Source organism: Tachypleus tridentatus, chromosome 6 (assembly GCF_004210375.1).
Source record: "Tachypleus tridentatus isolate NWPU-2018 chromosome 6, ASM421037v1, whole genome shotgun sequence".
Lineage (NCBI taxonomy): Eukaryota > Metazoa > Arthropoda > Merostomata > Xiphosura > Limulidae > Tachypleus > Tachypleus tridentatus.
The window spans coordinates 64,270,737-64,295,156 of NC_134830.1; positions in this window are offsets into that span (position 1 = coordinate 64,270,737).

Here is a 24,420-nt window from a genome sequence, read left to right on the forward strand (position 1 = left end):
TACCTGTATATTTGTTTATATTTACTTAGTAAAGGCTTAAGTAGCACATAATCAATCAAAATTCCAACTGATATATAAGAATATGCAAGTAAGCATGTTTTGCCTCAATACCAATTTTTGAAATACTGATAAAAATTAATAAAGAGACTTTAAATAAAATTATTATTAAGCTATTCTGCAACAAATATAACAATGTATTAGATAAATATAAATAAATAAAAAATTAGAGAAATTTCACTTAAAATTTCTAATAACTATTATTAGTTACAAATAAGGTCATTTAACAGGTTGGCACTACTTTGTGCAGATTCACACCTTGCCCCATATAAACACTTGTTCAGAACATGATGGTCACTGTGGACTTAATAAATGGGTAGTGGTTGGGAACTATAATAGTTTGTTTAGATAACTGGATGGTATTCTTTATACTAGTATAATTCTTTAATAGGCTACCAATTAGTGCTTTTCTACCATAATAAAGGCTAGAATACTAACTTCAAGAGGTATGTTTTTAACTTACTTACCCTCCAAATTGTAATACCTTATTTTTTCTTACTATTATATCAATTAATTTTGTCTCCTTCTTCTTTACTTTGGAGAGCAGTCACCTTCCTACAACTGTCTGCTTTTTTCAAATCATTAGCAGTTCAGTTTTGTACTTTTTAGCAAATTTCTTCAGTCTCTTGACAATAAATATTTGGGATAACAAAGTAAAGGATATTTTTACTGCTACACGACCAAATATTCCATTATTGTTGATTTTCTTGATCCTGTAGATCTGGACACGTTTCTGTCATTTTGTACATGGTCATTTATCTCATGTGTGAGAGCAGGTATTGCATTTTGAACCTGTTTTGGAGGTATCAGCGAGCAATGGCCACTCAATGGTATTTATCAACTTAAGGTATTATTGAATATTGTCTACTAGTGCCATTTCCAGTTACAATTTTAACGTCTTTGATATTTCCCTTAAACTTAAGTTTTCTTTCTTTTTACTCCAGTTTTACATTCTCAAGTCTTTCGCTTCATCAATTTAAATACATCGTTGCTCTACATTTAACTTTACAAACAGCTCTTTAGCCACTGGTGTAAAACTCTTATCTCTTTTCCTTTCCTTAAGTTTCTGATAAATTAGTAAAAAGTTATAAAATGCATTATAATATTACAAAAGTAAATGAATGAATGAGTTTTCTTTAAACTATTTTAAATGGATATTTCATTATATCATACATATACCATTAAAGTCAATAATTTATAATATTTAAAAATAAATTTACGTTATAAATGTATAATATTATAAATATTTATAATATTTAAACTGAAACAATATAAGCATGTCAGGGTAATAATCAGAAACTACTGTAGATTACACCATATTATGGTAAGTCTCACCATCAATGATTTAATATAAAAGTAAAATACTACAACGATCATGCTGAATTAAGACCATTGAGATTATTCACTGACATGCTAAGACAAAACAAAAAACATCAGTATTAATAATTGGAACCTTATAAGTGAATAGGAGCTTTGTTACCAAAAATATCACTAGTTGACAATTAAAATGTGATGTAGTAAGCTACCAAAACAGAACAGTTATTAAGGATGTTGTAATACTATAGTTAAGACGCCATTTTGGAAATGGGAGAGCATGCTCTAATACAAATGAAAGATTTAGTTCTAATATTCAAATAACAAACAACTGTGCAGGCTTAATATAAAATGTAATTTCGAATCAATGCGTTACAGTTAATATTTCAGCACCAAACAACGTATTTTGTTACAATTCCTACTTCGGGTTAATTCACTTATCCTGAAATTTGCTTATAACAATTTTATTGCCCTTTGGTGGCTGAATGGAAACGCTGAGGGCTTAAGAAGATAAATATCGAGTTTCGATATCTGCCGGAGCACAACATAGATAATCCATTAAGAAGCTTCGTGCTTAACAACGACAAATTTTCTTTTGGCTGAAAGTTATTAGGTCTACAGTTCTCCACAATAAATACTTGTTGTTTAACTTACTCTTGAACAGTCTTGAGAAAAACCTAAAACCAGTAAGAACAACTGGTGGTATTGGTACTAGAGGAATTTTCGGAGTTCATAACGTATTATGGCTTAATTAATATATAGCAGGTGGTAGTAGTGTGGTATTAAGTTTTGTAGTGTAAGAGTCTTGCCAAATTTTATAAGATATGTGACGTCACCGTCAAGGTATATAATATTCAAAACCGAATATGAATTTCTCTGAGAAAAAAATGTATATATGAAGCACTAACTGTTTGAGATTGTCTACGTTAGTAATATATTGAATATGCATATATTACACAGATAAAATACGCAATTCAACGTCCTTTAAATTAAGCAGCAAGGAATAAAACAACCATTAGGTACCAGATACACAATATACTATACGTATATAAAATATTTTGGTTTTAGTAACAAAAGTCTGCAAAGAGTATTAATGACCCTGATTTTTATTATGACTTTTACACATACTGTTCTGCTAATACGAATAACTAAAAAAAGCGATCTTCTTTCTGTATGATGAAAATAAGTTTTATGAGAATGTGTAAGTTTTAAATACATGCTATAATTGTAAAATATCTTTTATTAAGGGTTTTAATGGCATATTCAAGTGTCTTAATAACGACGTGACGAATGAAAAATATTTTACCAATTTAATGCACTAACTGAGCCTGACTATCACTCCTGAGCTGAAGCAGTCACAATGTGCTTGACACCAGCTCCTGAGGGAGAGTGACAGCATTTTGTGCTGTGTGGTAAGAGAGAGCTCTATCAGTGGACATGTGGATCACAAAGAGAAAGCCATTCTCTGGAACTCTGAAAGTTTGATTATGAAAGGTACTTACCTTCAGGTGTGAACTAAATATAAATTACTTTTTTTTTTAGTTTCGGATGTGTTGTAACTCAATTCCAAATTCAGCTGCTTTGAGCAATGCTTTGGCAATATTATACTTCTGGCAGAGGAGTTAAGGTACCTCTTTCAACAACCTTCTCAGTACGAGGTATGTTTTAAGAAACACAATAAAAAGACACGTTTTAATATTTTATTATTTACCTGAAACTAGAAGTTGGCGAGCTTCGGGAAGTTTGAAGGGGAGTACACTTTCTTCTTGGTGGTGGAAAACTCCAAACTAATATGTGGCTTAAGTGCTGTAGAGGGAGAAACTTTGTTTGTTTGTTTGTTTGTTTTTGAAATTCGCACAAAGCTACTCGAGGGCTATCTGTGCTAGCAGTCCCTAATTTAGCAGTGTAAGACTGGAGGGAAGGTAGCTAGTCATCACCACCCACCGCCAACTCTTGGGCTACTCTTTTAACAACGAATAGTGGGATTGACCGAAACATTATAACACCCTCACGGCTGGGAGGGCGAGCATGTTTGGCGCGACGGGGATGCGAACCCGCGACCCTCAGATTACGAGTCGCTCGCCTTAACGCGCTTGGCCATGCCGGGCCGTGAGGGAGAAACATATTTACCACTGTCATAACAAAATATATATCTTGGAGACAAATATAATCTATCCTTTATTGATAATCAAATCAAATTGTTGTTAAATTCAGCTAACTCTTTTTAAGATGAAAATAAAAATAAAATAAAATATGGATACATTACGTTATGGTCATCGCGGAGATCGAACGCTGAATTTAGCCTTGTAAGCTGCTAAAATATCCGCTGAATCAATGATGGACGAAATTAGTCTGTTGATTATTGTCTCTGTTGTAACACACAATATTGTTTTTTCCAGGTCGATAAAATTCATTCCATGTTAAGACGTTGTTATATTTGTTATTATGCACAGAGCTACACTGAAAACGAGCTTGTTCTTATTTTAGGTTGCTGTATTGAAAAACTGCTAAAAGTGAGAAACATAACTTATTTACCGGTCTTAACATACTGTTGATAGTAACATTTTTTCTTTAGTTTTGGAAAAGAAATCTTACACGGTTTCAAAAACACACTGTCATATAAAATCCTTGTATTTTAATTCTTTACACAACGTTTAATTACACACATATATTTAAAGCTCCAAAGTTATTTAGTCATAAGAAAATAAATTAATTGTTCATTATTTAATTACACACATATATTTTAAGCTCCAAAAATTATTTAGTCATTAGAAAATTAATTAATTGTTCATTATTTAAATCAATGATCGACAACTTTAGTTACTAAAACATCATCGAAGTTGTGAACCAATTTTCAGAACACCGCAGGTTCACGGTAGCTGCCGAATTGAAATCAAAGTATAACTTATCCCTTATAAAACAAGTAGAACTTTCAAATATGACTGTCCACCAGATGGTCTTGTGACATACTGATGCGACTAGCTAACTAAACTTACTATACTCTTTAAGATTACTGAATATTTAACAAAGGAGTCAAACAACACTCTGTACCAAGACTTCTTGAACCTGAGAATTTTTCTAAGATCACGAATAGTGTATCTTTTAAACATGATATTAAAGACGAACTATAGGAACTCACATACAACTTCATCAATCAACTTTCACAAACATTAATTAGCTTTACAGTAAAAGGTTAAAATGTCCATTCATGTTTCACAGAGGTTCAAGGGTATAGATCAAATTCCTTCATTATCTATAATTATGTCTAGAGCTATCTCAAAGGGGCATGTGTTTAGTTGGCTAACATAAAGGCTTAATGACCAGTTTTGATATAAACTCTCTCTTCATAGAAGTTCCAGCTTCCGAAGCTTTAAAATTTTATATCGAAGACCCAATCCATTGATACACATCTCCAGTAACAAATTAGCAACCCTTACAGAATTCACTACCACCAAAATTAACTTTATGTTCAATGACCAAAACTACTTACAAATAAATGGCTTAAATATGGGCAATTCCGTGTCAGAACCTCTAACCAAAATCTCAATGACACAGATTGAATCTCAAGCGATCAATTCAACATTACACCCACCACTATACTGGTACAGATATGTTGACGAAACAATTGCTAGATTCATATCTATAGAACACACACTTCGTTTTTTCAACCACGTTAACTCGATATACCCCGGCATTAAGTTCAACTGTAAACACGAAAAAAACTAACCAAAATTCATTTCTTAACCTCAAAGTCACATGAACCGATACACAATCAAAAGAAAAATCCACAGAAAAATCACCCATGCTGGACTATACATTCCCCGGGACTCAGCACATGAAACAAAACAAAAATTCAATATACTAAGAAACCAAATAAACACAGCCACAAAACTATGTTCATCCGATAAAATTAACGATGAAATCAACAAAATAAAACAACACTTCTTCAACATCAACAAATTTCCTCAAAAACTGTGGACAAAAATTATTTTCACACAACTAGATCAACAACAAACAAACAATAATAAATCCCAAGAAAGAACAAACTGCAAAACTCTACACTGCCGCATATTATATATTCTCGATATCAATAACAAAAAAAAAACGAAATTTGGAAAAAGTTATAACAAAACACAACATTCCAGTAAACACCAAATTTATTCCAAAACTAGGTACAAAACTAAAGTCCATACTATGTAAAAACTACACTAACAAACACAACACCAACATTATTTATAAAATAGAATGCAGTTGCTGTTTCGTTGAATTTCGCGCAAAGCTACTCAAGGGCTATCTGCACTAGCCGTCCCTAATTCAGCAGTGTAAGACTAGAGGGAAGGCAGCTAGTAATCACCACCCACCGCCAACTCTTGGGCAACTCTTTTACCAACGAATAGTGGGATTGAACGTAACATTATAACGCCCCCACGGCTGAAAGGGCGAGCATGTTTGGTGCGACTAGGATTCGATCCTGCGATCCTTGGATTACGAATCGTAACGCCTTAACCCACCTGTCCATGCCGTGCCATAATAGAATGTAACAACTGCCACAGAGCCCGGCATGGCCAAGCGCGTAAGGCGTGCGACTCGTAATCCGAGGGTCGCGGGTTCGCGCCCGCGTCGCGCTAAACATGCTCGCCCTCTCAGCCGTGGGGATGTATAATGTGACGGTCAATCCCACTTTTCGTTGGTAAAAGAGTAGCCCAAGAGTTGGCGGTGGGTGGTGATTACTAGCTGCCTTCCCTCTAGTCTTACACTGCTAAATTAGGGACGGCTAGCACAGATAGCCCTCGAGTAGCTTTGTGCGAAATTCCAAAACAAACAAAATAAACAAACAACTGCCACTACTTTTATATTGGAGAAACAAGCAGAAAAACGGAAACAAGATTCAAAGAACACAAAAAACACCTTCATGTGTTTTTGAACACTGCAAATCAAATAAACACAACATAACCATAGGATAAAAACAGATACTGAGTAAGGAAATAAACATAACCTCTACTTATATAACAATTCAAACTAAAATTAAACAAATACAAAGGAACACCTTTATATCCATACTAATTAATAACATAACATCCAACTGCAGCGCCCCTACAATCCTATAATCGTTTACACTCTCGTCCCTGAGATGTGTGCCCGTCAACGGTCAGTTGCAAACTCTCTGTTAACCTGAAGATAACCTAAGAAGGTTGAAACTTGTTCTCTACTTTATTTTAATAAAAGTTTTAATACCCATACCAGTCGTCTTGAGATACAGTTTTACTTCAAGGTAGATTCTGGTCATCTGGTCACTTTGATAAGTGCAGAATGTTTTAAAGTGAAACAAAAAAGTGGCATTAAATTTATCAGTAATTAAGTGTATTCTAAAGTAGGGTTTTGTAATTTACTTAACGTAATACCTTTAACTCAGTAAATAATAAAACTATGTTGAATTTTTTTTATAATAATAATACCAGTATATGAATAGCTTTGATCATATTTGGTCCTTAAAAATATGAAAATATGTCCGAATGTTTGTTTTTATGAATGGATACGAACCATTTTTGTTCTGACAACGAGATAAAATATTCTACCTATGTTCACGAAGTCTCATCAAAATCCGTTCGTTTTTCAATAAGTTATAGAGCAAACGTAGTGTGAAAAACCGGTCCCCATGGCAACAAATAGAGTTGTTGTTTTTTGTGAGCTCATTGCTACCTTTGACATTAGCCCTCCAAAAATTAATCATTTCCATGTTGGGTCATTGTCCAAGTGTATAGTAACATTCCTCCAATCTACTCAGCTGTTTTCGACAAATTTTAAACAACCACACAGGAGTTAAAACATAACCTCTATTTACCTTCGGTGGCGAAAATCATGATGATGATGAAACTGGGGCGTCCTTACTGAACACAGAGACTGTGATCCTGGATTGAACATTCTATGAACATCCAGTTTATGCTAGCCATGGCGGCGTACATTTAATACGCCGTACATTTAATATTAATACATTTAATAGATATAATACTGCTTTACATAAATTGTTCTGTAATTACTGAAATTATAATAAACAAATTATGACAGTATTTTCATTCCTTATACTAAATACACGTTTCTTTTAAATAAAACAGAAGTTCAAAATATTCTTAGATTACTACTCACACGTACCACACAAATATGATACGTTCTGAAACATACACGTGAGTGATTAAATTATTATAAATTACACAAAGTCCGCATAATCATTGTAAATAACTTACGCACGAGCAATGAAACTACTGAACGTAAGGGATTAGTTGGACGCTATAAGATAAAGAAAGAGTCGCACTTGACATTTAACTTCAAGTACATCGAGGGAGGTACATATAAGTCAACAGTTATCAATCGATACATGTAATAGCTTTGTTGGACAAATTACATTAATATTAACTTAAGATAAAAGCAAGCTATCCACTTAGAGTGAAACTAAAAAATAAATCAACCTTTTAATGAGCATAGATGATTAAATATATTTTTCTAACGTTCTTTCTTTTTTATGAAGATCAGAATTTTTGGCCTTAATCTCAATAATAACTCACCAGGCTAGACCAGCTTAAGAGACTTAGGTCAGCCCTAAATACATATATTAAGTTGATAATGCGAAACAATATCGATAACCAAAGTTTACTAACAGATAAATATTTAAAAAGTAATAAAATTAGATATGTTAACCAATGCTGTTAACGAGAGTACCAGTAAAGAAACTTTTGTTTGTTTTTAATTTCGCGCAAAGCTACACGAGGGCTATCCGCGCTAGCCGTTCCTAATTTAGCAGTGTAAGACTAGAGGGAAGGCAGCTAGTCATTACCACCCATCGCCAACTCTTGGACTACTCTTCTGCTAACAACTAGTGGGATTGACAGTAACATTATAAAACCCTACGGCTGAAAGGACAAGCATGTTTGATGCGATGGGGATTCGAGCCTGCGACCATCAGATTACGAATCGAGTGCCTTAACCACCTGGTTATGCCGGCCCAGTAAAGAGACTGTAATGACCTACGGAACACAAAACGTATTAGTTACTGCCTTTAAGCACTGTCACCGTTTTGCCAAATTTTCACTACACGTTTGGAATGTATAATTAAAACCACATATAAACCTAAACTACAAGTAGATTCAGTTATTAAAAAATATCAAATACAGTAAAGAATTTATATGACCAAAATTACCTTTACGTAATATTTGAATTTACATGACCAAAATGATCATTAAATTATGCTTAAGTGTTGTGTTAGGTGTCATATTTACTTAAAATAACACACTGTTTCTACATGTGTGGTGCAGTAGTTCACAAACTACCTATTGGTTCTGCCCAACCCGCGTTCATAATAATGGGAAGAATGGCGCAGTTTTTGATTTGACTTGAATTTTAGACAAGACTTCGAACCACCAGTGAGCCAAAGGTCTCGCATAGAGAACTATTAATCTAGCGAGATGGTCAAATAAATTAAACAACTGTTAACACGAGCATGATTTATAACCTCATGAAAATAATAAGGAATTTGAATGAGAAATATACTTACAATGTCCACATACGACAAGAAATGTTCTTGCAGAACTCCCGAGAACGAGATTATAATAAGTAAGATGGAGTGAATAATAAAGGCTACCATGAGATTTTGGTGAACTTGTAATCGAGGACATTAAAAGACGTGAAAGGTAACGGACATTTTTATCATGCTTTATAAGCTGATTTCTTTCAAGTAGGCGACCTTAAGGTACAGTTATTAAAAGTAAAAAAGCAACGAATATAATTCATTGGTTAATTTAATAACAGAAATTTCTGTTCCTACACTTATATATGCATATATACATAGCTCAAATAAAATGACTGGTTTTTACTAAATAATGAGCCACACATTTTAGTTCATTATTTTACTCTGCACAAAGAGTTTTTTAAAAGCATCTATATGTTTTAAACGAAATAGAAAATCTAAATCAAGTTTATTCAGTCAAAAAAACGGTTGAATCTTTACTAGTTGAAGTTTTAACTTCAATACATGACATTAGCCAGGATTTAGGCTATCAGCAAGAGTAACTTCACGGAGTCAAGTTTTATTAGACCCAGTTACGTTCTAGTGTAGTTTCTTGTTAAAATACTTTGGACTGTTACAGATGTCAGAACAAAGGGTCTTATTTCATACACTTCCTCTGCAAGGTTAAGAAAATCTAGTTATCACTAGAAATATGTAATATAAATGACGAAATTTGAAATCATGTGACGTCACTTAACATCGAACTGCTGTGTTGTTCTTTGCTGGGTTCTCTTCGACCTATATACGAAACAACGTTAATCAAGTTCTTAGTTGTATAGCAGGTTGCAAATGGAGCACAGAAGATCCAGTTTTTTTATCGATTTAAAGTTTCTCACGCTAGGACTTGTCCGTCAATCACGTAGAGATTTGCAACTAAAACTTTCTACAGTTTTACTTATGGTAAACATTGTTAATCTGTATAATACATATTTCAGTTATAACCGTGTTTAGTGGTTGTTTTTGTTGTTGTTTTTCGTATTAAGTTCTATATTTCATTATCGTATATATTTACTTTTAAATTTACCTACAAAGTCCTTTACAGAGGGATCTGTTTATCAATAATGTACAGATCTACTAACAGATATGTCTATAGTATTTATGATAATGAGAAACGTTTATTAAACATATATAAACATATTTTTCCAAGTTTTTTAAGTTCATTACGTAAAGGTCTCTTAATTAAAGAGATTTAGTACCATAATTAATTACTTCGTTTTATTGTTAATATAAGTTTAACAGATAAAAACAGTTACTTTTATCGATTATGGCATTTTTATTGTTAAAAAACTACTGAACAGAAAGAAATTTACTTCTAATGTTGGAATCTGCTGACAAGAAGAGAAGAATTTATTTCTGTATGCTTACGATTAATGTTTCGAGCTATTGGTAAGAAAGGAAGAATTTATTCATGTATATTTGTGTTTAATGTTGAGATCTGTTGATTACATTTGTAACTATCTACGCTCTTCAAGATTTGAACATATTTAGTAGCATTAAAGAACATATGGAGGGATTAGAGAAATGAGCTTTGTCTTTATTATGTCCAGTAGCTAATTAATTAACTTAAATCACCTAATTTTCTACTAGTTAGTGTAGTTTTAAAAGAACAATTTGTGTTAATAATTTGCTTGATATACTTTCAATGAATGAGTTGTTTCTTGTACACGTTACCATAATTTAATACTGGTGTTTTTGAGGTGGTGACTCACGCTTTAGTTTTTTGTTACTTTTTCTGAACTAAAATTGCTTTACAATCATAAATATCCAATAGAGAAGATTTTTGATTAACACGGTTGGTGATGACAACAGTTACTTTACTTCCTCTGCATTTCGGGTGAGGGTAGTTGTATTATCAAACAAATCTATGGAACAAAATAAAGGTTAGAAGCATAAGGTTCCTAATAATAGATGTTTCGTTAGCTGCAATTATGATTTAGAGAGTTAACAGAGATGTATTTATAAAGTTTTTCCATCATCAATTTGTTCCAAATTTTAAAGGACAGTAGAGAAGGCTTTATGGTGCTCTACAATTGTCAATTTGTCTTAGGGTTAAAGGAACAATAGAGATCACCTTATTACGCTCTTCCTCATCAATTTATTCCAATTTTAAAGGGACAATAGAGCCTGTCTGTTATATTGATACTCTTGGCCAATTTATAAACTGAGGAGTTGAATTTATTGATTGAGATTTTTTATTTATTCACTAAAATCATGGATTATCAAAATGGTAGCCTGTTTTATATAGGAATTCTAAGGATGCCAAAACGCTATTGATTAATTCGATATCAATATCCCTATCTCAAATATGTCTCAAGTTAGATTATGGTTAAGAATACAAGTAGGTATTATTGGTCTTTAATTTACAATAGTTTAAAAACTAGTACAATACAAGAATAGTTGGGGATATGATTTAATGTTTGTTAGCATGTAAGTTCGTTTAATTCTTAATTGTTTACAAATTATTAATTTTGCTAGTTCAAATTTAGAGCATTGGTTTGTAGTGTATTATAAAGCTGTATATTTACCTGTTTAAATATTTTTTATTTATCTACAGATTGGATGTACAAAAAGTGATACGAGTAAAAAAAAAATCACTTTACTTGAAATGACAGAAGATTAATAGAGTCACCAGTAGCGCCATCTTCGACACCAGCGAGCATACGAACAATACGTACGTTACTGTCACCTCACTGTGAGATAAATCTCCGACTTCCTGCTAAAGAAATTATAACACTTGTTATAATTTCACAATTAAGTTCCTCACTCACGTATAGTAAAAGTACCTACACAACAGCATTCCTTTCAATTTGAAAGCTTTACGAAACATTGGGTTCACTTTAGCATGAATTGTACTTTCCAAGAAATGTATTATACATTTGTCCATTTTATATTTTCAGTATTTCATTTTATTCTGAAATGATTTTTTAATCTCAAGGAAAAAGTTATAAGTCTGAAAAGGGTCGTTACCGACATAAAAACAAGTACCTTTTTTTTAGTATACTTTATTTGTTTTTAAATTTCGCGTAAAGTATGATTGATCGTTACACTATAACGCCCTCACTGCTGAAAGAGCGAAATTGTTTGTTGTTTCGGGAATTCGAACCCTCGACCCACAGAGTGCGAGTGAAGCGTCCTAACAACCTGGCTACGCAGGACCTATTTTTAGCATAGATATACACACTAAAAACTCCCAAGCGTTAACTGTGAAACATACTTGTTTTATATAATAGCAGCAAAATTATTTTACCTTATGAAAGGAAGAGGTGCTCTCCAAAGGTCCCCCTTTGGTACAGTGGTAAGTCTATGAACTTACAACGCTAAAATTAGGAATTCGATTCCCCTCGGTGAACTCAGCAGAGAACTCGATGTGGCCTTGCTATAAGAAAACACATACACACACACACTTTCCAAAGAAAATGTTCGGACTTTCTTTTCCTTTTTCCTGCTAAACATTATGGAAAAATAATTAGAGTTCCTTACTTCGTTAACATTCCTTTCAAAAATGAAAGTTCATCCTGAAACTGCATGATATTAAACCATATTCAACTTTATACACTTTCAAGTCGATCTCCAAAGCTAGAGCACAATCGCACTAAGTGGCAGGACTGAAAAATATCAGTTGGCACGAAAAATAATTACTTTTACTAATATTGCAATTGGTTTTTATTTTTCGGCAGTCACACAGTTTATTTTATTTATGACGTGATGGAGTGATTGTTAAATAATGACAAGTTCAACTTCCTATTATGATTGTTTTGTCTTCCTTGTCTTGATATTGGCCCTTTTTTAACGGAAGAAGTACAGAAACTATAACGAAGTCTACAGGTGGAGGGTGTGTGTTGTTATAGTTGTTGTTGTTGGTTTTGAATTAAGCACAAAGCTACACAATGGGCTATCTGTGATCTGCCCACCACGGGTATCGAAACTCGGTTATTAGCGTTGTAAGTCCGCAGACATACCGCTGAGCCACTGGGGGGCATGTTGTTATAGGAAAGCCGCATCGTGCTATCTGCTGTGTCTACTGAGAGGGATCGAACCCGAGTTTAGCGTTATAAAGTCGAAGACTTACCATCACTGTCCCACAGAAGGAGAGAAACGGATCTTTGCAGAGCAAAACCGGAATGGGTTAACTTGCGTCAGATGAAGTACATTCTTTGTTAAATACTATGTGTTTTCAGCAACGATTAGACCACTGTCTCAATGTTGGCCCGGCAGGGCCAAGCGTGTTAAGACGTTCGACTCGTAATCCGAGGGTCGCGGATTTGAATCCCGGTCGCACCAAACATGCTCGCCCTCCCAGCCGTGGGAACGTTATAATGTGACGGTCAATCTCACTATTCATTGGTAAAAAGAATAGCCCAAGAATTGGCGGTGGGTGGTGATGACTAGCTGCCTTCCCTCTAGTCTTACACTGCTAAATTAGGGACGGCTAGCGCAGATAGCCCTCGAGTAGCTTTGCGCGAAATTAGAAAACAAACAAACAAAGTCTCAATGTAACTTCAAATACGACTTTGTTATATAAAATCGTTTTACCCCATTAAAATGAACAGGTTTATAACAAAAACTCAGATAATACTACGATTGTAAAAAAAAATATTTACTTACCGCTCGATGACAACTATACAAACACAGATCTTGGCAAAGTTCAAAAGGATACAATCACATGATCCTATGTGCAACATTCCAACATACTTTCATCTTCAGGACAAAATTGTACTTAAAGAAAAAAAACTCACATTCCTTCGATTGTTTCTCCATACATTCTGCTAATTTATCACTGCTCCATTCTTATTTCACGGAAATACTGTGGTTTCTGTGAAAATTGAATTTTCCAATACCTTGTCACTTTTTACACACAAACATTAGCGAACGCAGTACATGCGTAAAGAATGTACACCTTTCTTTGGTAAGTTTTTAGAATTTATGTTTTAAAACTTGTTTATTTTCCTTTGATGCTGAGCGCAAAGCTATACAAATGGGCTATGTTGTAACCACCTATGATATCAAAACCCCATTTTAAGCCTTCAGACTATTCGATGAACCAAAGAAGGACATTTTTGACACATAAAAGATGTACAACGAATTTGTTCAAGTTTTCTCAAAGAGCTGAACAACATTTTTGAAACTAAAAGTTTAATTCTTTAAACTATTATAAAGACAACAGAACCTCGCGTTGCCAAACGGTAGCGTGTCGATATATGGATCCAAACATCCAATGTCCGTGTCCCGTTTCCGCTAAAAATAAATAAAACTTCGTGTTCCGAACTTCGGGGCTGTGGGTACGTTAAAAGATGATATTCAAATCGTAATAATAGGTCAAACAAGAGCAACCCATGTGTTGATGCTATTAACTATCCCCTCTAGTCTATCAGATCAAAATTAAGAACGCCTAATGCATATAACCCTTGAGTATCTTTGCGTGAATATCAATACAGTTCAACAAATACGTGACAACTGTTATGGGTAGATGAATAAACGTATTAACTCTTGAAACGTTTTAAATATGTTTTTTCTTATAAAGCTCTTCTAAATCAAAGACAAAATTTCAAATTAAACCTCAACAGAAGAAAAATACAATAAGATCTGTAATTCTGTATACTAAATATCTGACAAGAATAACGTTGATGAAATCGTCTAAGGACACTCCTATGTAAATTATTTATAACTAATTAATCTATTCATTTATTTAGTCTCTGAGGACGAACAAAGTATAAATTTATAAGCATTATTTCCCTAAAAAAAATTAAAATTTTACAGTGCTATTTCGTACATTGCTTGAGATAAATACTTTCAAACATAAGTATCTTATTAGTATAAATGATTTTCTGTTGTTACGAAGAATTGTCTGTGATATTATTATTGTCACTGGTATTGTGTGATTTGTATACAAAGGAATTTGGAAGTGAAGCTTTAAATAAGTTTATTTGATACCAGAAATTTGTATTTGGTATCTCATGATCTCTTTGTGATATGGCAACTAGGTTAACAAACATTGTAAATTATCTAAAGGGTTTAGACTACTGCATTAAATTTACTTGTAAGGTTAAAGCGACCGGTAGTTTATGTTTCTGTGACAATAAAAGACATATATAAAATTTGCAAATTACAGTTTATCATAAACCTAACTCTGTGATCATGCCATCAATCAAAAATAATGCCATACAAAAGCTCAATAGGTAGATCTAGATAAGATGTAGATCTTATAAAAATAAAGAGCTATAAAACTGTGCTCTAATTAAAAATAATAAAAAATACTTAGTGTATTTGATAAAGCTTTGTTTATTTTTAGAAACAGCTAAATTTTACTGGATATGTAAATCTATAAATAGGTTAGTAAATTATTAAATAAGTTGAAGGATAAAATAAATGCAATGCAACAAAGGTATTGAGAAAGTAATTAACGAACGTGAACACATTTACACGTCTCAAACAATAACAAATGTAACTATTAAGTGAATGAGAAATTGACAAAAGTAAGAGCATACAGGGTCCGCCAAAAGAAATGTACGAATTCAAAACTGCAAAGGTTTGTTGGTATAAACTCTATTTATTATTTAGGAAACTTAGCTCTGTATGATTTATTGTAACCACTAATTACCAAAACTAACGTCCGGTAGATGTCCAACACAAATTTCTACACACTGGAATGCTCTAAGGATGACACATTCTGTTGAACAGAGAACAACGTTTCGACCTTCCTGGGTCATCTTCATTACCAACAAAAGTGATAATACCCATACCAGCCATTCTGAGATATATTTTTATTTCAAGTGGGTTTCTCGTCATCAAGAACAGTATGTTGTGATAGATCATCTGTATTATTTTCATAAATAAATTTATTTGCCACCCATCTCCAGTTGAAAGAAATTAATAGTCTATTATTGGACACTAACATCTAAACTATCATACTTGTTGAGCACAAATTAATACAATATCTTGTTTTGGACAAAAAATCTAGATTCAACAAAAGAACAACATCATGCGCAAAGTCATAAAATTAAATTCCGTCAGTTTATTTGTTATAAGTAAAGGAACAAATGTTGTAAAAAATGCTAACTTTCCTTAAGGTTTCCAAATTTTGAGGCAATTCAATAGCTGAGTGTTTTTCACAGAGACGATCTACCCTTACTGGGTTGATATTGCATATGGTCACAGTGGGAAATAACAGATCGTGAAAAGTGATCATTTTAAGACTAACTATTACAGGATATTTTCCAGTAGTCAGAAACTAAGCCATATACGTTAAAGAACGTTTTAGTTTCTAATGAGAATAAAACAACAAGCCAAAGTGTTTTAAGACTATATACTTCAACATGACATATATTGTTTCATCCGGGAATTCCAGATTCGGCAGAAAATGTTGTTTTTTTTTCAACGTATTCGTCACTGGAGTTATTCAGTTGTATTGAAATAAAACCTTCAGAAAAGCTAACCTGGTTGGTTTGAAGATCACAAATTGTTTTCTTTTCTGCGATGCTTGCTATAATGTGATAGTTTTTGCTTAGTTTCGATGTTAATACTTGTCAAATTGCGCATGTGCACTAATTTATAAAAGTGTTCAGGTAATATCATTACTCATTTGAGACGCGTATAATTATTTATTATTTATTTCTTAATACGTAAAGATGGAACATATATTAACTTCATAATTTTCTTCAAAAACATAAATTTGTTATAGATCGAGAAAAAATCATTTACCACAAAACAGAAACAAAGCTTCCATCTAACTATCTAAATTAACTGCGGTGTTTACAATAGAAAACCTACAGTCGATTTATATTTACGTGTTCATTCACTTAGCTTCAATTATTATAAAAGTTAAAAAACTCATTTTCTATAACCAATCTTATTAGATTCATTGCTAAACATCTTGTATAAACAGCTGTTTCAAACATTTAAAAGTAATAATATTTGATGTTCCTGTTTATGTAAGTTTCTATCCTTTGTTAATGATATAAAATTAAAAATATTATTTTTTCTATTTTTAAAACACACTCTTAAGTTAAAACTTCAAAGTAATATTACCTATGTAAAGTTTCGACATCGAAAATCTTCAATTATTTCAAAAGATAGTATTCATGCATAATATAAACAAATTAAATTCTGATATTATTCTTGTCAAATTTACACTGCTTTTCTTATCTACTGTAGTAATTTCTTCAGTACGTTACATATATAAAGTATAGTTTCTTATAGTACTATAGCAAACGTTGATCGCTTCTCGATTGCCAATCTACGCTATATAAATCGCGAATTGTCATATTTTTCTTACAAATACGTGTGATAAAAATGTATGTAACCAATCAACTAAGAAATCATTTCCCAGAAAATGGTCAACAACACACGCTAAAATTATTCTAAATATCCACATAAACCTATCTTGTTTCATTAGTCCTACGGTTACAAAATGAATATTGGAAATGTACGCTTCCGATGAGAGCTAACCAGCTGTCAACAAAAGTTTATTGAAAGGAGTGTAAAGGAAAAGATATACCCATGCAGTGTTCGCCTTGTTTGCAGCAAATATCCTACACAGGACCATCCTAATCATATTCCAACCACAGCGACTAAAGATGGGGGCATTGTTTTCTTTAGTTCAGGTTTTGAAATAGGGGGAAGAAATTATCCAAGTTAATACTATTTGTGATTTACATTTGAAAGCTAATAACACTCTGCATAACTGTATTTTATTATTTGTAATTACACTGTTATCTGCTACAATTTATTCGTTTTACTTTAACCTGTTGACTGCCAAGTATTTCAGCTGCTACAATACAACTCTAATGCTTCTTCATTTGGTAACTTTTTTCGTGACGCCATTTTGGATCGAAAGTGAAAAAAATCGTAAGTAGGTCAAATGCATGCAATGTGCTGACATCTAGCGTTGAAGAATTAACTCGTCCGTGACACTGTGTTACCGATCAGCTTGGACGAGTTATCTCGTCTAGGGCACTGAACAGGTTAAAGCAGTCTTCGTATTTTCTTTCGCAAATTACCAGTTAACTGGTTAACTGTTTATGTAAATAGGCTTTTTTATTATCACAGTTAGGTCCAATATTGAGTTTATATCTTAAACAGAATGATTTCATTTATAAGGTGTAATTCTGAAAAAAAGCAGTATTAATGTTATTTAGATACCTGATGTACACACAGATTTTAATCGTACACGTACATTGCTTTAAAAATATAATTAGTAACAAACCATTTATTTTCGGAGATAAAATAAAATATTATACTGTTATGACCATATGGAAGTTGGAAAACATGTATCTCTTCTCTTTTGAAAGCGACGTTTAAAAAAAAAAAACAACCTAAACAGAAATTTCTAAATTTTCTTTATCGTCTATTAAAAACAAATTATAGGCCCACAAATAATTCTCTGTGCAAAAATATTAATATATAGAAAGAAAGTTTATAAATATTTACCGAAACGCATTCCTAAACATACAAATGCTGGCATAATTTGTATGTCTTTCAAACATTTTTGTCGTTTATTAAATACCTGGATAAGGATATTTTATGTGTCAAAATTTGCTGACATTTCATGTGTCACTAAGTACTAAGTCAGAGATAAAGGGTAGATCTTAATTATCATTATTTTCTAATACAAAGATAATTACTAGCATGCTATATATTTCAGGTTTATATTCATCTTATTAAAATGTTATTAAACAGGATATTCTGTTTTAAGAAATATCTGATAATGGAATTATACTGATTAACTGAACATAATTTAAAAATAGAACGGCAATACATTCTAAAAGAAATAATCCTATTATTTTATTAACCTTTTAATAAGATTTGAAAATCGGCAGGTAAGATAATCACTTAACAGAAATCAAATGTATTATAAAAGTAACATGTGCATAGCGAAATTAAGTGTAACTTCATATATACATAAAGTGCTTTTTAAATCATAAATGATACTTACTTTTTTAATTGCATTTCAGTACAAAGAAAATTGAGGTTATATTTTTTGGCATTTTTATATTTCATAGACAGTAAACAGTTTGCGTTCATATCTGTGTTTTCAAAAATTGTAAAATGAAACAAGGATAGACATGTCAAATCTTTTATTCATTGTAATTATACAGGCTAACACATAATGGAATTATTTTATTGTCAATATATAGGTTAGCACCTTATGGAAGTTATTTTATTGTTAAGGTATAGAATAACACTATAAAAATACAACTATACTTCTAAAATACTTTTACACAGAATTACAAAATAATTTACTTCTCTTATGCCAATTCTGAACTGTTATTTATTTTTATCATAAGCAGTTGTTTGGGGATTTTTTTAACATACTCTGAAACAACGTATCTTGGAAAACAACTTACACTTCAGTAACGGTTAAAGTCAAGAAAGAAATTTTGTGAAAACATTGGTTTTAAAAATGTTCATTTGTATTGTTATCACATGCAAATGAGAATACGAAAAACGTATTTTCGTGACATGTTCTTTAGTTTACACATGAGCTATCTCTAAAGAAAATGTAATTTGGTGAAAATGATTGAGTGTAATTCCTATCAAAATGACAAATGTGTTGAATAGTTATTATATAACGTTGACAAAATTTCGGCCTTGTAGCAAAATAAACTAAAATAATGTAACACCATATTCGTCAATTTGATAGAAATTACACCATGCATATCTTGTAACTGACAATATGTTAAACTTTGGATAAATATCTATTATCTTCGTTGCGTACAGAATTGAATTTATATAAACAACTCAAAAAAATACGGAAAACGTAAGTAACACAAAGCAGTTGAAGTAGACATTTTAGATTCCCCAGAACGTTGGACTTTTGTTGCTTATCTTTATATTTTAAAAAATATATATACTTACTCAGTATGTCGAAATAAAAACTAGCTATAAAAGTTGATATTTCTTTTACATCTTTCACTTGCAGTCGTGGTTGATAATGATATTGTTGTCGTGTTTTGTAGCTTGTGACTGCTCTAACCAAGTACATTTGATTATTTATTGTTGTTGTTTTGTACATGAACTTATCTCTGTGTTACTTTTAACGGATTTAATATTATATATTTGTTTTAATATCTGTTTTTCAGGTTTTTCAGTTCAGTAGATATTTAGAAATTCATGTAACTTATTTTGTTAAATGTGTATTGCGAAAGACGTGTGTATTCTCTAAATTTGTAGACGATTCTCAAGCTTGAGAACCAACAAGGTACTACGTCTATATTTGAAATAATTAATGATTGTCAGTATTACTGCCAAGTGAACTTTCGAGAACCTCGCCTTAAACCTTGTAAAAGGTGATCACCGCAACGCTGAGAGTCAGTTTTACTAATTTTGGTTTGTTACAGTTGGTATACTTATAAGCTTGGAAGCTACAATTGTGATTAACGCTTATTAATCGGGAAAGTGCAAACACCTGACGAATTTGAAAATTAATTCGTTTATTGTAAATCATCGATAAAATATTCAGTTCCAGACCAGATAGACAACTCAGTGTTGTTTATTTATAAGTTTTGAAAACTTTTATATATAAATCATTATTTATAATAACAATTATTATAATTTGTAATTTTGTCTGTATTTTTATGTTAAGAAAGGAAATTGTGTATCAATATTATTAGCATATATCATAAATTTATTACATATCGACATTCAATTAACTTCTAAATTAAAATTAAAATGTTCAGCTATTTGATATCGTAATACCCGACATAATAAATCCGAGACTCGACAGAGATAAATAACACTATGTAACATAAATTTTGTTCCTGGATAGTATGCGTTATTTCTTAATTGCTTATGTTGTAAAAGTACACAAAACGGCCATTATTCCCTTCAAACTTTGCTTTTGTGACCTGGATAAGGAAATTTAGAAATTAACCTATTTTCTGTATAAAAACAAGAAAATTTGTACATTTTCATTTACATAAGGTCTGAATAAAACAACATATGAATCAAGATTTACATGTATTTATACTAAAGTTATACAAAAATGTTTAGAAGTGAGTAGTTTCTCGAGATTTGCAACTGTAATGTAAATCACTTTTACGTATCAGCCCCCCAAATATAGTCTCCCATCATGATTTCGTTATGCGCTCCCAGGTCACAAAATCAAAGTTTGAAGAGAAAAATAGGTCTTTTCCATTTACTTTAGGCATAAACAATTGGGAAATAACACTTTCTGCCCAGGAACAAGAAAAAGTAAACATTTTATTACATAGTGTTATATAATAAGTAGCATACTATACAGTCGTGAAGCATTATATATAAGGCTCATCATAGAGATAATCATTATTGTTTAACATTATAGTTGCACCTTCTTGAATGCTAGTGCTATCAGTAAAGTAAAGTAAAATATTTGTAAACTACCTGGAAGTAAAAACGCATCGGATGCTAAAGTATAGCATGTTATTATATTATATAGTAGAATTTTTGCTTAAAACGACTATGAACTGAATTTTAAAAATTCTTAATTTAAGTAACTAGTGTAGAAAAAAATTAAAACGTTTGAAATATTTTTTGCCTTTAGTATTTGTTTTACAGGTTTTGTTTGTTTGTTTTTTGAATTTCGCACAAAGCTACTCGAGGGCTATCTGTGCTAGCCGTCCCTAATTTAGCAGTGTAAGACTAGAGGGAAGGCAGCTAGTCATCACCACCCACCACCAACTCTTGGGCTACTCTTTTACCAAAGAAAAGTGGGATTGACCGTCACATTATACGCCCCCACGGCTGGGAGGGCGAGCATGTTTAGCGCGACGCGGGCGTGAACCCGCGACCCTCGCATTACGAGTAGCACGCCTTACGCGCTTGGCCATGCCAGGCCTCTACAGGTTTTGTTATAGCACTAACCACTGCTTTTATGTACTTTATTTTTGCCTTCAAGGATGATGACGACCTGAACCCCGGATGACGTAAGAATAATTGTGGCTAGTATTTTTAAATAATTAACTGTTGCAATCACGTACTTATATCTAAAAGAACACTGATATAGATTTTATTTTATTTGTGCTTAATGTTCAACTTTTCTATTATCTAAGATTTACGTAATTAGGTATAAAGATAGGCTTAACCTGATTCTTCATTACTAAGAAGTAACACCGGAGATAAAACGACACAAGTACAAGAACATTCAAGAAGCTACCTGAAACCCGTAAGGAGCAGAAAATCGATATAATATCGTTAATATTTTCAAATCATAATTATAGTTTAATTTCCGTGTCGCGTATTTAAAAAAAGCCAGCTAAGCCTAATGCTACCATTGAAACCTATTACTTTTAAACTTTATAATTTCTTGCACACAAACCAACCTAGAAAACCAAAAGTCCTTAAAAAACAACCTTATGTCCAATTATGTATTTTTATAGTTCTAAACTACAGCGTTGGTAAATACTTTAACTGGATTTTTAAATGTTATGTTTCCAAAATAAGCATCCAGTTAATAAACACTCCACGCCTTCTACAACATTCACATAGTTTAGACTGTACGTCGTTATGTCCAGCTTTGATGTCGTAAGTCTATGCCCTCAAACCTCTTGTCATGAGACAACATGACTTACTACAGAAATTATTTTACAAGACCCCAACAAGAAAATCAACATAAAGCATGAACGGCTAATTGAATTATTACATAGAAAAGACTAACAAGAAAATATAACCTATAATAACGACTTAACTCGTTTTCTCTCCTAGAATGAAAAATAAACATATGTTTAGAAAATTATGTAACAAACTCATCGCTCCAAGTAAAATTTATAAAATAAAGTGTAACATTTGCCCCGACTTTTATACATGTAAAGCAGGATGTAATTTGAGGATCAGAACAAATAAACCATAAAATCCTCTCTCCAAGTCCGTGATCATGTGAACAAAAACAAACTTTTTTAATGAATGTCACAGTACAAAAACATGAGCCTGACACTAACAGAAGAAAAAGAAACAGAGAAGTTTTATTAATCAAATAATTCCACAGTTAACAAATACCCAGACACATCTATATATATGTATATATATATGTCTTTGATCGTTACTTTCCCACATATTTTTAAACTTATGCAAATATTTTTCATAGATATTCCATAATTTTTTTATATTTATTCACTTATAGTTCTTTTTCTGTTTAGCCGTAAATAAATAATTTGTCAATTGATGTGAACTGATATGTGCACTTATAAGCGTTATTCTTACAATACCATAGAAAATCAAAACATTATTATAATCTATCTAAAATGACTGTGCATGTAAAATTATTTAAGAAAAATTAAGGACAAAATTAATTTCTGTGATTTTTTCTCCAAAGATTATTAATTCAACCTTTTCATCTTATTGAAAAATTCCGTTCTTAAGTTAAAGATAGGTGATCTTTTATTATTGGTTTCTCTGTGAAAAATATTTTTTTATTTCTTTGTTATTTATTTCATGTAATGTGAACCTTAATTTTTCTAACACTTATTATTTATTTAAGATAATTTTTCATACCTGTTTGTTTAGATCAATTTGCTTAACATCTCTTTTTTCAATCAGTCTCTAGGTGTCACTTTTATTTTACTTAAACATTTAAGTATAGTTTTATTTCTTTTTTTACCATTTTTAAAGCAAAATACCCTAACTCTTTACATAATGCTCTTGTCTGGCCACATTCTACCTGAAATGAGACGCGCTTTCGTGAAAAGAGCAACTAAACATTTGCTGGAAGAGTGTGTGTGTGTGTATTTTTCTTATGGCAAAGCCACATCAGACAATCTGTTGAGTCCACCGAGGGAAATCGAACCGCTGATTTTAGTGTTGTAAATCCACAGACTTACCGCTGTACCAGCGGGGGACTGTCTGAAAGACTAGATGACCTTCATGACATCATTCAACTTCCGTTTATATCACTTGTTCGATTACACCACCAGATCCCATTTTACTCTTGAAGAAAAGTCCACCTTTCGAAAGCTATAGGGTGTTTATTATTTTGTATGAAGTCTTCTTGAACCTACGTATTTCTTTTTATATCATGAATGTATATGTGTGAAAGTCATTTGTTCTGAGTATGAGATAAGAAAATACTAATATTTATCATACAAGCATTTTATTAATATTTAACCTTCCAAATATGTTTTATTCGTTTTCAAACTTCAACTTAAATGATGTGGTTACCTAAAGCTATATATATATATGTATAAATTAAAAATGAAAGATTGAAAAAACGGGAGGTTTTGTCAGGATAATATAAGCTGATTTAATTCAAACAACGGAAACATTATATCATAATGTGCATAACAGCTATAGTTACAAACAAAAACGAAATGTTAACAGATAGACTTACCAACAGATTTCTACCTTTTTAATCTTAAACATTTCGGTTGTGATAATTTTTTATAGAGTAAACTTGACATCTAATTTTCATCGGTCACCCCTAACAATGTATTTTTATGTTAATAACTCTTACACACCTTCAGTAATTTCAATCTTCCCCATTTACTTTAGTTCAATTGCTTGTGGACATTTGATTAAATTTCTTA